General features: G+C 40.3%; 1 protein-coding gene across 16 annotated transcripts in view; it reads left to right on the forward strand.

Moving 5' to 3' along the window:
• The window catches only part of MCF2L (MCF.2 cell line derived transforming sequence like), a 262,290-nt gene that overhangs the window by 134,202 nt on the left and 111,532 nt on the right, over positions 1-16,556 (forward strand). The window lies entirely within an intron of this gene.

Consider the following 16,556-nt stretch of genomic DNA (forward strand, 5'->3'; position numbering starts at 1 on the left):
AATTGTTTAAAATATTGTCTAATTCAGAAATGTTCCAGCTTTTATTAAATTTAATTTTGTGGTGGAGGTCCTGAGGAATCTGAAGTTGTAGTACTGATGTAGATAACCGACTTTGAGATACACACAATCAGTGCTCCCTCTTCTCCAACTGCTCAAGGAGAATGAATTAATTATTTCTGAATTATTTCTAATCTCTTGATATGCAGTTTCTTTTTGCTTCAAACCTGGGTCTTCCATGCATCAGCCTCACTATGGTGGGTCATTGTGAAGGTCTTGAGCACAGGTCTGTCTGCTGCTGACGACATACTGTAGCTACCATACACGATAATGTATATGTGACTTAGTTCATGATAGTCTGTGAAGTAATCAAGAATTCCTGCTGTCACCTCACATTGGCAGTAACTACCATTACTTGGAACAGCACAGGGCATCTAAAAGTGCCATCAAATCAGTGTTGGGACACTTCAGAGCAGGATAAAAACCAAAGAGCATTGAAGCACATTATGATCCAAACCAAGATGATTAGACTCTGTATATATGAAAACTGGAAATCTTGAGGTGGTTCTGACACATCTGCAATTCTGTGAAAAGAATTCCCTTTTTTCCCCTCATTTTCTATCTTTTTTTTTTCCCTTTTATCTTAACACAAAACAAAAAAGTATCTTAAAAGTGTTTGGGAGAGTAGAAGCCATGCTGAATTTCCTCAGTACAGGGAAAAACAATAAAGGAGTTTTTGTTTCTGATCTCTAAATTGATGTGTACTTATTTCTTCGAGACTTTCCTTAAACTAGAGATGATTAGTGTTTGGACATGTCCACTTGAATGACCCCATTTTAAGTTTGTTCTGAATTACTCAAGAGCTTCAGCTTGTTCTGCTGGGTGGACATGGGTGAAGTAGTAGAACTGACATGGTTTCTTCTGCCAGGATGTGTGGTGTGCTGTTACACGTGGAGTATCTTGCAAGTGCAGTTAAGCTAGACTGTAGATCCTAAGGAAAGGAGCAACCCTGAATCAAAAAGTGCCTCAAAGATGCAAAGCCCACATCTGCCTGGAGATGGAAGTACTTAAACAAGGTGAAGCTAAGGCACCAGTATCTGGGGCTCGGTATTGCAAAGAAAAATAGTAAAACATAGACAAGCATTTCTAAAATGATTTTAATACTGATTTTAGGTGTTTGGATTAGAGGTCCTTAGAGAAGCATTTGGAAGAATCCAAAAACCGAGTTGGCTACTGACACTATCAAAACATACATGTAAGTGACTATTTCATCACCGGAAATACCGGAACAGTGAGTGTCTCACGTTCTGCGTTGGGTCCTGCTGTGCTTGTGCACCGCTATCAATAGGCACTTCAGCAAATTGTTTGCAAGAATGATCAGTGAGTAATCTCCGTGTACGAAAGGTGACCGTGATCATGCTGTGAATGATTCCTTGCCGAAGCCTCAATTTATTATTTTAATGAAGAACCAGATGGAGACTTTTTTTAAAAAATGCCTTGTGCTCATGGTAATAGGAAGCCCTAGTTAGTGTGAGCAGAGCAGGTGGTAATCTGCATCTGTGCACTGTCTTTTTTTTTTTTTTTTTTTTTTCATCACATGCATTGCAAGTGCCTGCCCTGGAATGTATTTTTATTACTGGTACAGTTGTCTCTAGGAATTAAGCTATGTGTTTAACATATAGTCTCAACAAGTTCTCCTGCTCTTCTCTCAGTGAGAACAAATTAACAAGAATTTAAAACTCGCATTTGATGGGGATTGTTTAAATGATAGCACTGAAGCTTAGTGTCTCCACATTGGCTGCTGAGTCTGTAATGGAAGGGTAACTGTCTGGTTCATTTTAGTTTCTATTCACTTATAGCATTAACATTTACCTTTTAATCTTCATATCCTCCTTGCTTGAGCGGTGTGCTGAAGTTTACTGCTGGTGCTGCTCAGCATAACTGCTGACAGTGCTTTCAAAATGAGCCTTCAGCAGGTGTTCCATGATCAGAATCCTCAGTTAGCAAAAATATCCCTCTTGGTATAGTTGAGCCCACTACAAGGTTCTTCACCATGCCTGCCATTAATCTCTTTCCACTATTTAACCACACCAAAAATACTCTGTTTTTAATAGAACACTAGTGTCAAGCAACGCAAAATACATTTTTACTGTGTAATTGTTCATGTGTGCTCTTTGAACATTCAAAGTGCTGTGTAAGTGCTAAGTGTGAGTGAGGAAACAAGTGGTGGGGTTCTACTCATGACACCACATGCTTTCCCCACTCCCCGGATGACTGCTCCCTTTTTCCTTCTTGGGTCAGCTGCGCTCTTTCGCAGATGGTTGCTATTTACTTCCCCTTTCACCATTAGCTGCTGACTCTCTTCCACACTACCCCCCAGGCTCCAGCCTACCACCTTCTCTTCCCTAAGGACTCTCTTCCTGCCCTCAAACACTGGGGACCTCCATAGCTAAAAACATGAACTGCTACATCTTTAGCTAAAGAGCTGAGCTCCATTTAAAAAAAACAAAAATTAGAAGTACATGTAAGGGAAGGGAATCTCACAGGTGCAGCCCCTATGCTGATCTGCAGGGGATATGATCCTGTTGAAGCCTCATTTATAAACTATATCAAAACAAACATGAATAAATTATAACTTTGTTAATATTGATCTTATATGGATTCAAAATGATCTTGAATACCATAAATAACATACATGTATCATTATTTAAAAAATCTCACTAATCCTTTCACCACCCTCATTGAAATGCAGACATCTCTAAAGGGAAGACTAATAGCAACAGTATGTCGCAGTTTCAGAAATGAAGATAAGGGGAATTCCATATCCCGTTGACAATGGGAACTCAGAACTTAAGAGGCCAGAAGGTAGTTGCCCAAATTAGAACTCCTCCAAGATGCAAAGACTAGCACCTCTCTTCTTGAGAAGTGTCATGGAACCTTTTAATGACCAAAAGTGGTCCTGTAAAACCTGTTCAAGCAATAAAGTGCCTCATATCAGCATGCTCTGGCTTATAAGGGAAGGAATGCCACTTACTGAAATCCCAGGACCACTTCCTCTAGCAACCTGGGTTTACTTTCTTTCCGAGTATTGACAAGGCAAGACCTTGATTAGCTTGTACAATTTTACATTACTACCCCAGGTAGCATGGCAGCAGGCTGTTTCAGCCCTTCAGAAAGTACATCCTTCCCTCCTGTGATGAGGCCCTTAACTGTATACTTCCCAACACTTCAAGTGGCTAAAGCAGGGGTAGGACCTGCTGCTGGGGGTTGGGAGGTCTGTGAGCTCATCCTGTAGTGGCGGCTCCTGTCCCAGAAGGCTGGCTGGGCTTGGCTTCCTGCTCTGGGTGTTGCGACCTGACCTCTGGCACACAGTTGCAGCACTGCTCAAGTTTGAATGAGTGCTGCTGTGACCCTGTGCATCAGGTTGCACTCCCTTGTATTTGGCTCTGCCTCCCTGCATCAGGAGCCAAGTTGTAACGCCCAAAGCAGGGAGCCGAGCCCAGCCAGCTCGGTGGGACATGATCTGCTTCAACCATGATGGGATTTGGGGGGTCAAAGCAGGACAGTCCTGTGAACCCTAGGCTGTTGGGAGGTATGAAATCGCGATGTTTCTTAATGTGAAGTAAATTAGAAACTATGTATCAAACTGATATTGGTAGGATTAATACCATGGAAGTGGAGTTTCTGTAGAACATCATTCTATTTAAAAAACTCGGAATGTGAAGTTCTGTTTTATTCATCGTGGCTCTAAAGAGGAACCTGTCTCTCCTGAATGGGTGGAGAAATATGAGCTGTCTCCTAACTGTAAGCGTCAATCAATTGTCTAGTTTTAAAAATAAGACTTTAAATATTTAAATGATTCAGCTATGCATCAGACACCTAATGCTGAATCTGAACTGACAGTGCTATTTGTTTTCCTTAGTAGCTGGAGTTTAAAGATACTTCTTTTCAGGTATATAACCTTGCTAATTTGTTGGAATGTTGAGGAAGATGAAGCTTTAGTGTTTTTAAGTTTACATGCCCTAGCCTGACTTCAGTGTAGCAGAAACAAGCTATTTCTGATGGAGCTGTTTTATATAACTTACAGCTTTCCTTCTCGTGGCACTTCATAAATTATTTTAAATGGAAAGAGTCCTATTGTGTGTAAAAATCTTGGGGGATTGGTCACTTAGTTTCTGATCCAATAATAGAAATTTAGGTTGCAGAGGAGCTAGAGTTGGGTGAATAATTGATTTGTTGGTTCGGTGGCAGTTCTGAAAAATTGGGTGGAGGAAGTGGTTTGTGTTGAACCCAATCCAAAATATTTAGCAGTTTTTGTTGAATCAGAAAAGTTAATTTTGGGTCTCTTCCAGAGCGGGGGTTTGAACATGGGTCTCCCATATCCTCAATGTGTGCCCTAACCAATGGGCTAAATGTTATAAGGGGTTTGGGAAGTGGCAGTCGCCACTCCTCCTCTGGCCATTTGGGAATGACCAAAACTATTTATGTCAAATGCAAAATTATCTTTGGGTCAACCAAAATGGCATTTTTCATCAGATAAAATATTCATCCTAAAAGTTTTGCCCAGCTCTAACTGTAACTGAACGTTAATTCTAGAAAAGTTCATTTCCATTGAATAAATTGTGGACTGCCGGTCAGGCTAATACTTAACTGTGAAACAATTCAACATGGTTACAAACAGCACACAAATCAACCAGGATAATGCACTACACGGTCAGGGATTGAAGCGAGAAACTCCTGTTGCATACTGGCCTAATGGTTCAAAACAACTTCTTAACTTGCTTTATTTGTGGAGCTAACAAATATCAAGACCGCTACAAGCAGCATTTCTAAAAAGAGCTACAGTCCCTGTTTAAGTAAACGAGCTTTTAGGAGAGAGTTCCCTCAGTGTCTTAACTGGTTAATTGGACCCAGTCCCCCACCTTCAGGGCTACACAAAGAAATTGACTGTTGGTGATGGGAGAGGCAGAGGTGAAGAAAGAATGGAAAATGAAAGCTTTGCCACCGGGCTTATTTTCCCACCTGAGAGAGTTGAAGGGAATGCTCTGCAAGTCATTCTGTTGAATATATAATCACAAGACTGGATGGTGCTTTAATGAAGATTTTCTGTTGTAGAGTTTCCTAGTACAGTACTGTTTGTGTAACTTGGTCCAGAGGGGACACAACAAAAGTGTCCTTTTCCTGACCACATTAGTCCAATTTTGTGTTCTGAAAAAAAAAAAATTTTTTTTTGTTTAATTTTCTAGTCAGACCATCAAAAGTATCTTACGGGCTAAGCAGCAAAGTTTTGGAGCTTTTATTAAAGAGACAAAACAATCAACCCAAAACTATTTACAGTTTGTTTTCAATCATGTTGGACTTGGTTCAGAAGGACCATAATAGTTTCCAAGAGTTGTACAAAAGAACCTGCCTTGAAAGCCAACCTGTTTCTCCCTTTATTTTTATTTAAAGTCTGTGTGAAGTAAAATACCACTGCATATTGCAACTGACTCCAAAGAGCCTGATCCAATTCCCATTGATTAAATGGGAATAGGATTATAAAATAGGATTATCTACAGATCCACCTAAATATTATTTTCAGCCTCTCCTCCTTGTTCAGCTGTGTTGTAAGAAAAGATTTTGCTTTCTCATATTAGAAAGCTGAACTTTCTCTTACCTGCAAAGAATTTGAGCTTGAGGTGAAAAAGCACAGAGGCCTTTGTACCAATAGATATAAATTCTAATGTAAGCACCTTCAATCCTTTCTTCAAATTTTTGTTGTTCTAGGTAAAGGTTTTGGCCTTCACAACATCCCCTGGCAATGAGTTCCACAGGTTGACTGCATTGTTGAAGTACTTCCTTTTGTCTGTGTTTTGTCACAACTGCACCACTCGGGTGTGGATTTTTCACACTCTGAGCAATGTAGTTAAGCCAATTAGATTTCCTAGTGTAGACCTGGCTTTAGGCTCCAAGCCCCAGATCCTACAGACTTCTGCATACGGCCTCTGTTCTGGTGCAGGGATCTGCACTATTATGTCTTCTGGCAGGACTGGTGCTCAAGGCACTCTCTGCATATATGCAGCATGGTTTATTTCACCTGAAATAGAATATTACTGATTTTAAGAAGAGTTCACACTGTTTATGTGAGAGGACTTTTGGCACTGTTAGGTAATTTGATTCACCCTTTAAGATGACATCAGATAAAGATGAAGAGCTTTCCAGATGGCAAGCAGCTGTAAATTGCTAGCCATTAATGGGACCCATGGTCAGGACAAACTGAACAAAAGAACCATGCTGATGGAGTTGGAAAAAAAAAAGTGTGAAGAGAGAGACCTTCCCTTGGCAGAGCTTTATCTCCCCAGTCTTTTTCAGTGTACTTGGCCTCTCCAGAGAGGGTTGAGATTTGCTTCTTTTCTTTTTTCCTCTTTTTCTTATACTGTGGCATGAGAAATAAAAGAAAAAAAAACATAAATTGATTAGTGGGTGGTCCCTTATCTCCTGGAGATATATCTTGACCTTTCCAGGTCTCTAACTGATCTGAGGGAAGAGAATTATTTATATATCCAGCTACAATCCCAGAAGGCCCTGCCAGAAACCCAGATTATAGTCCTAGCTGCCCTGGAGACAACTCCTGTCCTACCTTGCTGTTCTAGTCCTCTGTGTGAGGGAGGCAGCTGGAAGAGACATTTTGATCCACCCCATTGTGGGGGAGGGAGTCTTCAACTCCCCCCCCCCCCCCACACACACACCTTTGGAATGTTGGTCCCAGCCCTAAACCAGAGTCAGCAGTAGGATCACTCTCCTTACAATGTATATTTTTTCATGGTCTGTGTGTATATGTAAAATCTGCTCCCTGTACTTTCCACTTTATGCATCCGATGAAGTGAGCTGTAGCTCACGAAAACTTATGCTCAAATAAATTGGTTAGTCTCTAAGGTGCCACAAGTCCTCCTTTTCTTTTTACACACTGTAAACTGAGACTACAGCATCCTTCCCCTCAGTGACTACATCTTCTGTCCCAAAGGCATTGTTATTAGAATGGCTTGGGAGGGAGTGGCCTAGAAGTCCCCTCTCAAACCTTCAAAGGCCAACACACCCCAAGACAGGACTTCTGGCAGTTACTGTAGACCCCCTACTTTGTGGTAACCAAATGAGGATTCCCAGACTCTGAGGGAGACACCTGTCTCTAGAATTTCTGGAGTAAAGCCTATAGTAAAAGGGGGCTGGGGGAGGGGGGTTTATAGCATTACATTCCCTCTCCAGCACATATAGTCTAACTTGGCGACCTGTGACAAATAAATGCTTGCTTCTCAGTTGGCTCCAGAATTTTTTCTTTGTGTCGACATACTGTAAGTTTCATTGAAAGATTCCTAAGTCTCTTGCGTACTTTTGAGAAGTTTTTTAAACATCTTTTAACTTTCTTGCTTTACCTTAAGTCAGAACTTGAACATATTGATCACCGATTGTTTTAATGTCCTCTTTTTAATGACAGGCCTAAACACCTAGGGCCAGATTTCCAAATGTGTGCTTAGCAGCTGAAGTGGGGGCTTGATTTTTTTCAAGAGGTCAGATCTTGCTTAGGCATCTACTTGAAGTGGTCAGACTTTCAAATGAGCTCCGCACACAACAGGTCCCATTGTACTCAAAGTCTGAGTGCCATGGGATCTGTTGGTTGCTTCGCTTATTTGAAACTCTGGTCTCTACCTCGCTACCCCTACCTAGCTTTTTCTCAGTGTGGGAAAGACAGGCTGGCCAGAAATCCCTCCTGTGATGTAATTCCCCACTTCCTGCTCCCGTTGCTAAATTTATGTTTATCTAAAGTTAAGCTTTGTGGGGCATTATGGTTTTGAAAATCAGTGGCCACTATTAGAAAGGGCCGTGCTATGACCGAGGCGAGTGCAGTCAGCACTTTAATTCTGTTCAGTCACTGAGTCCCTTATGTATTTATTACATTTAGTACCTTTTCAAATATAGGGTTAGCAGATAAATATCCAGAACTGGGAATCTGATCTACAGCCCAAGGCTACTCTAAAGCTGATTTGTTTTTGGCAATCTCCATCATCATTTTTGTTTCGAAAATTGAACTTTCTTCTAGCTACAATAACTGCATCCCGGAGAGTCCTCCCTGATTTCTGTGAAAATCTGTTAGCTGAACCACAGGATTTGTTTTTACATCCCATCCCATTTTAATTGATTATAAAAATAAGACAAAAGACCTGGGACTTCCCTTTCAGGGCTAGGGTTGATGCTGTATTTGTGGAGGAAAGTACCTGGCCATCTGGATGAGATCTGCCTCTCCTAAGGTGGAATCCTGAACCCATTGATATCTGTGGGAGTTCCCAATGACTTCTGTACATCCAGGTTTTTACCCCAAGCATTTTGTCATTTTTATTGTGTTTGGTCTCCTGCTGGACTACATTACGGAGCTGAGATTTTGTGCTGCTGGGTGAAAAAAATGGATGTTACCGAACAGTACCATAATCTGATTCCTACTCTAATATAGCACAGACTTGATTGTGTTGCTGTACCGAAAACCTGAGGCAGCTTGTGGAGGCAGGATTCTGGCATGTGATGATATTAGTTATTTTATTTTGCACTGCTGAATGTCCTCACTTCAGTTATCGTGTTAATACAGCCAGAGGAGCGTCTGATTTTTGTGGGAAGAAAGTGCTGCAGCATCGTTTATTTGGTGTGCTTCTGTTGTGAACTGAGCCGGTTAAACTGAGATTTTCAGGTTGTTTTGTCCTCTGGTACTTTTTAAAAGTAATTTTACCGCTGTTTGATTCTGACTCTGGACTGAAGAACTGTGCAACAGGACTATACTTTCGGATGGCAAACAGAAATCACAGCTCTTTCTATATTTTTCTTTTCCAATGTCACAAATGACACTTTCTATTTTTTTACTCATTTTTGTATAATATCTTCTCTGGTGGTCCTCTGATCTATAAGATACTTTGAACCATTCAGCATAGGTTTCTGTCGAGCTTTGCCTTTGCTTTTTACTGCTTTTTGGCCTTTGTTCTGGTGGTTCATTGCAGCATTTTCATGGGAGGGTATGAACACATCAGGAAGATCTGACATAAAACATTTAAAATAACTTCTGTTTACCTATTCAAACAATTGTCTAAACCAGTGGCTGTCAGCTTTTTCCATATTAGGATACCTGTTCCATCCATCAATATGGAATGGACAGGGTGGTCATAACCGCACGTGTCAAACTTAAAAAAAAAAAAATTCTGGTTTTAGAAATTTTCTGTCTTTTTGACAACTAATTAGGCTTATGTTGGTAATTCAGAGAACTGTACTCTAGCACATTTGTACAACACTTGATCGATTTTTTTTAGCCTTATATTTCATTCCATTTGAAGATCTCAATGTGCTTTACAAACATTAATTCCTCTGCATAACATCCATAAGAAGTACAATAGGCAAGTATTATAATCATTTAACAGATGAGGATACTGCGATACAAAGATGTGTGACCTTGGGAAATTCACAGCACTTATGTAGCAGAGGCAAGAATAGAAACCGAACATGCTCATGCAGTCCTATGATTTAACCACAAGACCATCCTTCCTCATATGTCATGGTGGTTCTTGATTCTAAATCGATTGTTTATGATGATCACTGTTCCTCTTTATTCTGTATTTGGGCATCTGTATTTGTCTCTTATGTTTCTTTCTTAAGATGGTCTTCTATTTTAAAGGGACTTTTTTCTTCTTGCTTAATTCGTTTGTCACTGAGAATGGCTTCAATATCCACTGTGAGGCTTCTAAATATTGACTTAGGTGAGTTACTAAAAATTGTCTCCATTTATTAACTTTGTTACTAATGAAATAACTTTTTAACCATTTCATCCTTGCCTTACAAATACTGGTCCCAATCCAGCAACCTCTTTCCTGCCTATAGTCCTATTGATGTCAATAGGGCAACTGGCATGAGGATGAACAGAGATGAAGGATTATGCCTACAGTGGCTATTCTATCTATCCTGTATGCTGTGTAACTTGACAGCATCTTTCTAGTGCAGGAGAACCAGAAAAGGAAACTGACTAGACACAAAACTGAACTTGATTAAAATAAAAACGATAGTATTTTATCTTACTGTCTGACTTCAGTGAAATTCAAAGCTTAGCGCATATTAAATTTAAAAAAAAATCTTTCGAATAGTCTTAGGTTCAGATTCTGCAAGCCACTTCATGCAGCTGGGCCACTACACTCTCGCTGACATCCTTGCCAGATTGGGGTCAAAGATGTTGTTAGTTACCCTCTAAACAACGTGTTTTTAAATTAAGTAATCTTGATAGTGTCCCATCATTTTAAGCCATATATTCACCACAGTCAATCTTTGATCTGCTTGCTTTCTTTGTCAACTCTTTCATTGTCATTTACTAACTGCAGTTCACATGCCATATTTTGATGTATTGGACCATTCATTCAATCACATCTTAAGCACTCTAGAAGTGAGAACTCCCTCGTGCTTCCCTGGTATACAAGACAAAGATGAGGTGACTTTGGATATGTCTACACTGGAGCTGGAAGTGTAATTTCAAGCTTGAATAGACGTACCTGCACTAGCTCTGATTGAGCAAGCATGTTAAAAATAGAAGGTCGGCTGTGGCGGTGTGAGCAGTGGGACGGTCTAGCCGCTCCGAGTACAATCCCATCTGAAATCCAAGGCACATACTCAGTTGAGGCCAGTTAGGCTGCCTGTGCATCATTAGAAGCATAAACCCCACATATTCCAGAGATGAGTTGAGCAAAGAGGTACTTCTCCTTCCCCCAGCATTTCTCATTTAATTCCTCTACAAACAGAATTCGCCCTCAGATCTGTTCGGAAGTACTGAATAATTTACATTCAATGTCATAAATCTATAATGTGATGTCATGAGTTTCGTTGTTACTGCAGATAAAATTAGTCTGAGGCAATTTTGATGACCAGTGATTTGCCTTTTCAGTTTTGATGTTCCCATCTTTGTTTTCTCCTAGCAACCTTGTAAAGAGTGATATTTTATTACATTCTGAAGTATATTCACACGATAAAGTGCATGCAGGAAATCATTTTGTAAACCAGGTAGTTATACAAATTATGCATTATTTAAAATATGCTATTGTGCACTGAGTATGTTACTTTAGACCATACTTTTTGAAATTCAGGAACAATAGTAAGAAAAAGAGAGACATATAGGAAGAAGAGGAGGAGGAGGAGGGAGAAGGAAGAACTATTAGAGTCCAAACTAACATACCTGAGAGAGTTAATCAGCTAACGTATATATAGGTCAGATTGTTCTAAGCAGAGCTGGCTGAAACTTATGTCCATGCTGTGGAAAATTCCAATATTTCACAGCAGTTTTTTGTTCTGATTTGGAATGAGAACTTGAAATTTCCCACAGAAAGAACATTCCAAAATTTTGGAATTTGGAAAAATCTAATAGTTTTGGGTTGTATTCTTCCCCCAAAAAAGGAAATGGAACAGCTGGCTGCCCTAAGTCCAGGGGAATCCTCAAGCTGCCCCTGAATCCATGGGGGTCAGAGGAGTGCCCTGCCATGGAGCAGAAAGTCTAGAAGCCCTGAAAGCCCCATCTTGAGCTTGTGCTTCCAGGGTGGCCAGGCTCCTGGCTGTGAGAGTCCTACTTCGAGCCTCTGCTTTTATGGTAGGGAGCCTGGAAGCCTTGGGGTCCCCAATCCTGGGGCAGTCAGCATGGCGGGTCTACTCCAGAGCCACAGATCCTGCATATGTTTCCATAAAATGTTTTGGGTTGTTTGAATCTGCATTTTCTGACACAAATTCCCAACCAGCTTCAGTTCTAAGTCTTGTGGTATGCATGACTTAAATGATTAATATATCAATTTGATGATGAAACTGGCCAATCTCATGGTTGTAGGCAGTGGTGTTGTAGTCATGTCAGTTCTGGGATATTAGAGAGACCAGATGGGTAATGTAATGGCTTTTATTGGACCACACCTGAAGAAGAGCTTGGTGTAGCTCAAAAGATTCTCTCACCAACAGAAGTTGGTCCAATAAAAATTATTACCTACTGCACCTTGTCTCTCCAATTTTACAATGTAATCTGTTGATCTGTCTGTTGTCTCTAGGTATGTGTGTTTGCATGTATACATATACATGCGCACACACAACAGGTGACATGACAAAGCAGAGAAAAAGATTGGTCGCTCCTAAATATTTGCCTGGACACCAGGATTTACAGGGCTGATGGTCAGAAGAGCAGGCAATAGGAGAAAGCCATGGAGTGATTTATTTCCGCAATGTTCCTATGGAAAGGCTTTTTTGAAAAGATATGCAAAATAGTTTTAGAAGACCTTCATATATCCTCATCCTCACCCTGTGTGTTTGGGGTTGTGGGGGGAGAAGGAGGAACAAGCAAGGAAAGAAGGGCTTCATCTGCTGGTTAAGTAGGATGCAATGGGAAACTGTTCTGAATTTTTTTGGAGTATGTAATTTGGTGGTATTGGTTTAACCAACTAAGGCTCTAATTCAGTGATGGGATTCAACATAGGCACTGATGTTTTGGTCTTGGCATCAGTGAAATTAGGCTGTCTTCTATTTTTTCTTAGGCTTCAAAGGCTGTTGTTTGGATGAGATTATGAACGAGCAATCAAACTCCTTTATCTAATGCAAACAAGGGCACTAACAGGATTGTTCACATGTGGTGATCAATGTGCAATTGTGGGCATGAAAACGTTTCCCTGAATTTTATGAAAAATGATATCTTGGATGCTCAGTTGCATGCCTGACTGCTCAATTTGTCAAAAATTGGGCATGCAGAATCTTATTTTCAGTTTTACTAGGAGCTTAAATTTCTGTTATGAAAATATTTGTTTGTTCCTGCAGATGTTGGATACCTTACTGTGTTTGTGTATATTTTTGGAAAATATAGGCTTTGAACCTGTAATTAGATCTGTATGGGCAAATTGGTTCACCTGTGCACATCTGTTTGCAGGGCCAGAATCCTAGGTTTTAAAGTACGTGTAACACTGTGGATGGAATCTTCATTATGTTTCTGTTGTCCAACAGTAAACTTGTCCTGCTTTTGTTAGACTGGATTTTTCTTCTCTGTGGGAGAGCTGATCATCTCAGACAGATCTTTCAAAAGAAATTAAAGAACTTAATTCAGTTATCTCCTGTACATATCAGACACTTGCATAACAGGAGGCCCCATAGTTAAATCATAGTTAACTGTTAAACATATTTTCTTGTGGGTTTGAAAGTAAAATATGCAGAGGTCTTTTGGCCAACTAGAGGTTCACCAGTTACAGAAAGATTGTTTCAATCGCTGTGTGACCTTGAACGAAGTTATCAGTGCTGCTTCTGCCAAGCTGCCAGAAAGAGAACAGTAAAGTTCTGTTTAATAAAATAAATTGCTACTTATCAGGAAGAAATGAAACTGATAATTCTTTGGCTACTCTTAAAAATAGCACTTCTCAGAATTCTGCTCGAGTGAGGTTCACTGAATTAAAAAATATTGCATGCGTGCGCTCACTTGCGCGTGCTCTCTCTCTCTCTCTCTCTCTTTCTCTCTGTTTTAGTCTTCCACGGATTTCAGTCAGTATGTTGTTGCTGTTTTGCCACTTTACTAGTCTTTAGGTCCACTTCTTAAGCATTTTTCTTTGGTGGCTGAGATAATTTTAATTTTCTACTCCACACTGTGCATGATCCAATTGTAAGAAGTAAATTCCAAGTATCTATACAGGGTTTACTCTTCTGAAGAGAAATGACAAATATCTCAAACGCTTACAGATTTAACCAAAGGGAAATGCCAAGTTAGAACTGAAACTCCATCCTTACTTTGATTGATTAATCTAAGTATTAGGTATAATTAGAAACATGTGCTTTAATAAGGCACAAAGAAGTGCATTTTTGATTAAGTTCTTTAACTTTTTATTATTTCTGTAGGTTTCAAATCTGCAAAAAGCATAGAAATTAATTGAAGGTTTTATGTTTTTGATCCCTTGGAATGATATTTTTAAATGTTCTCTTATGTTGGCATCAGTGCTATTTGAGCTCCAAAAACATCCAGGTGGTTAGCACTCTGTTAATTATGAACAGACAGATGACAATGAGCCATAGCTTTAAAATTTTAATGCAAAATTCCAAGTGTTTTTGGACTGGGATTTTGGTTTGAACCATTTATGTAACGATAAGGGTTAGCTGTGAATTTTGATGCAGCTCAAGACTTGATAAAGGTTGCAGATTCTTCAGATTTGGGGTGTTGGTACAGACCCATTTCTCAATTCAGATCATAAATCAAAAGAATGTTTAGAAAATCGGATCACTAATTTACATAAGCAGTTATCTCTAAAGTTACACTTAAATACCATCCAATCCACAACAGATGACAGAATAGATGCATACTCAACATGTCTTTTAATTACCAGACTACTTGCAGTATATATAGCTCTTGTGAAAAATACTTCTCATTGTCCTATAGTTTTGCAGTGGTAGACTATGCGCCTTTCTCCATTAATGTTAGCTAAATACACCTCTACCCCGGTATAACGCAACCCGATATAACACAAATTCGGATATAATGCGGTAAAGCAGTGCTCTGGGGGGTGGGGCTTCGCACTCCAGCGGATCAGCATGTCTGGCTCCGACATACTGCTCTGAGCGGCGTGTTAAGGGTGCCGGGCTGGGGCCGAGGGTTTGGATAAGGGGGGTCTTGGTGGGCAGTCAGGGGACAGGGAGCAGGGGGGGTTGGATGGTTCGGAGGTTCTGGGGGCAGGGCAGTCGGGATGGGAAATGGGGGGCATTGGATAGGGCGTGGGAGTCCCGAGGGTCCTGTCAGGGGGCGGGGGTGTGGATAGGGGTCGGGGCAGTCAGGGGACAGGGAGCAGGGGGGTTGGGTAGGAGGTGGGGTCCTGGGGAGGGGGTTGGATGGGTCAGGAGTTCTGAGGGGTCAGTCAGGGGGCGGGAAGTAGGTGGGGGTCAGATGGGGCAGGGCCAGGCTGTTTGGGGAGGCACAGCCTTCCCTACCCAGCAAGTTCGATATAAAGTGGTTTCACCTATAACATGGTAAGATTTTTTGGCTCCCGAGGACCGTGTTCTATCGGGGTAGAGGTGTATGCCCAAATGTTATTTACGTAGCAAAATCATACTCCAGGACTGGAAGCAGAAACAACAGGACAGTCTGAGTATAACTGTTTTTATCCCCGTTCAGTTCTTCTCTCCTGGCTTAGACATATCAGGAACCAAACATATTTGTGGACCCTGTCACAGTGAGCGTTCAATAACTGCAGGTAGTACTAGACTGGCACTATTCTATTTGATCAGATCTACATTTTAAAATGGATATTATCTATAATATTATTTAGGGATTTTAATTGACAATTCACTGTCACACATTCTCAGTTCTGTCTGTCAGACTCAATCATGTGCTGGCACTAGTATTTCAATGCATATTAATGTGAGGGCAAAATGAAATATAAAAGACTAAGTGGGTGTCAGACACATTTAAAAACAGGTGGATGAAAATGAGGAACGGTGGCACGATGGTCCACAACAAAACAAGAACAATGCAGAGAAATACTTTCATACAATCACAGGAGCAACAATATTTAATTTTTAGATTACCTGAGAGAATGAGACCACAGCAGGAAGAAAGAAACCACAAATCTAAAACTGGGACAGCCATGCTTCCTTGTCTGACGATCATATTTGAAGTTTTAGCTGTGGCAGGAAATTAAAGAATTGGTAAAGCTTGGTTATATTTGTCATTAAGCAAGCTAAAATAGTAGGTATTAAAATCCCATGCTTCCAGGAATAATTTGGTCACTGAAGGTATCAGGAAATATATTCTTCCATGTTTATTATAGCTCAGTTAACCCAGGTGCATTACCTGTGGGGAAGGCTCCTTCCTCTGAAGTGTGTCTTACCCATCCAATATAAGTGCCAATCATTGCCCTGCTATTTAGACACCGGACACCAGGCTAGATGGACCAATGGTCTGATTTGGTATAGTAAATCTTATGTTCCTATCATAAAGAATATACATTGTAAAACGTTTTATTATTCTTAAAAATATTCATTCAACTACATTTGGATTTAATGGCTAGTGTAGTGAGTGCAATTCTGAATGTACATGTTGCTTCTTCATGAAAACTTTTAGACATATTGAGAAGTCTGGAGATGCCTACATAATTTTATCCAACATTCTGACAAGGTTACTCTGTGTACATTACAGCAGGGTCTCAGGGAGAGTTGACTACATATGAATAGCACCATTTTCTGCTTTTTAAAAAAAATATCTGAGCAGGTTGTAATGAAATTTGAGTTTGAACTTCAAGTGCAAAATCAGATTTACCTCTATCACATAGTATAATCACATCAAAAAATATTGGACTCAACAGCCATCCTATCCTCCTTACTATCAGCAAAGCTGTGTTACTTGTAATTATTTGTGAATGTATCAGTCCTGCTCCACATGGAAAACCAAATGAATTGCTCTTGCCAGAAGACTGAATGACTTTCTTCAAACACGTGACAGGTGTTTCAAAATTTGAATAGCTCTGTGTCACTGCTCTAGAACTGAGAGTTTGTGTGGACCGTGATTCTCTGTAAAA

This window comes from Caretta caretta, chromosome 1, assembly GCF_965140235.1.
Source record: "Caretta caretta isolate rCarCar2 chromosome 1, rCarCar1.hap1, whole genome shotgun sequence".
In the NCBI taxonomy this organism is placed as follows: Eukaryota; Metazoa; Chordata; order Testudines; family Cheloniidae; genus Caretta; species Caretta caretta.